Genomic DNA, 1397 nt, shown 5'->3' with positions numbered 1-1397 from the left:
TATATATTGTGGAGAAAATTGTGATTGTTGTTGCATTATCGAGTCTTGTTACATGTCCATGCATCATAGTCGTGTAGTTGTAAAAGGGTGGTTCTTTTACTTCGGAGATTATGTAAGGCGGGTGTGAACCCTTACATACGATGTGTTTTATCATCGAAGGTGACGACCTTTTGGAGATTCGGTACCACATGCATTTATGTGTCAATAAGTGCATAACATGACATGAGTCTTATTTGATGTATGTGATTGGTGATTGTTCATGAAAGGTGATTAATGGTTATTCATGATAAATGTAATTGGTGATTGCGAATGAATAGTTGTGCATTGATAATTGCTCATGTGATTGATGATTATTGATGAGAAATATTGGGGTGTGATGTAAGTATTATTGTGTGACTATTATCGATCAAATGCATGATGATTAATTGTAATATTCATGTTAACTACTATTTTGATTATGTTGATGTAATACTCACCCCTAGTGGTTTTAACCGCCTACTTGCCTGTATGGGTGAGTAGACGTTGTGCAGGAGTAGTGCTTGTGAGTTGTACTGGTGATATCGGGAGCTTTCTCCGATATCGGCGTTTATAGAGTCTAGGTGGCTCTGATCTAGGCGTCCGTCTTAGTCTAGATCTTTTGTTTTGGATTATTCGTTGTTTGGTGATTTATCCGTTTGTTGGGATTATTGAGATGCATCTATGTGATGTAATTTATTGATTATTGACATGTATATTTGAATTTACTCTGGTTTATATTCCGCTGCGACTGTTGAGGTTTATATACATGATTATTGTTTTTGAATTTTTGAATGCGGCGTAGCCTCTATTTCTTGAATAATTGTATTATTCGCATGTTTATATACGTTGCTTCAATCAATGCGTAAGCCTCCGTGTAGTTCTTGTTCATCAAGGCTCCACCTGCAGTTGCATCAACAGACATCTTAGTGGTATATGTTAGGCCGTTATAAAAAGTGTGGACTATGAGCCACTTTTCTAAACCATGGTGGGGACAAAGTCTAAGCATTTCCTTGAAACGCTCCCACGCATCATAAAGAGACTCTCCATCTTTTTGGTTGAACCGCGTAATTTGATCTCTTAGTTTAGCGGTTTTAGATGGGGGAAAGAATCGGACAAGGAATGCTCGCCTCATTTGATCCCATGAAGTGATGGAACCAAGTTCTAGGGAATGGAACCAAGCACTAGCTCTATCCCTTAAGGAAAAGGGAAAGAAATGAAGTCTTACGGCTTCTTGGTTCTCTTTTATGGTGCCACTAAGTCTTAAGAAGGAAGAAACATGGAGATTTGGATCCTCAGTGGGTGATCCAGAAAATTGATTTTGCTGCACCAAATTGAGTAGTGCAGGCTTGATCTCGAAGTTGTTACCCTCAACCGTCAGG

General features: G+C 38.7%; 1 non-coding gene across 1 annotated transcript; it reads left to right on the top strand.

Moving 5' to 3' along the window:
- Nucleotides 1-995: 995 nt before the first annotated feature.
- LOC120580366 (small nucleolar RNA R71) lies at nt 996-1102 on the top strand. Its single transcript, XR_005646090.1, has one exon. It is a non-coding gene; the product is annotated as a small nucleolar RNA R71 (small nucleolar RNA).
- The last annotated feature ends 295 nt before the right edge of the window (nt 1103-1397 follow it).

The sequence above is a fragment of the Medicago truncatula genome, chromosome 4 (assembly GCF_003473485.1).
Source record: "Medicago truncatula cultivar Jemalong A17 chromosome 4, MtrunA17r5.0-ANR, whole genome shotgun sequence".
Taxonomy (NCBI): domain Eukaryota; kingdom Viridiplantae; phylum Streptophyta; class Magnoliopsida; order Fabales; family Fabaceae; genus Medicago; species Medicago truncatula.
Note: the sequence above shows the minus strand (reverse complement) of the source record. Positions and strands in the feature narration are given on the sequence as shown.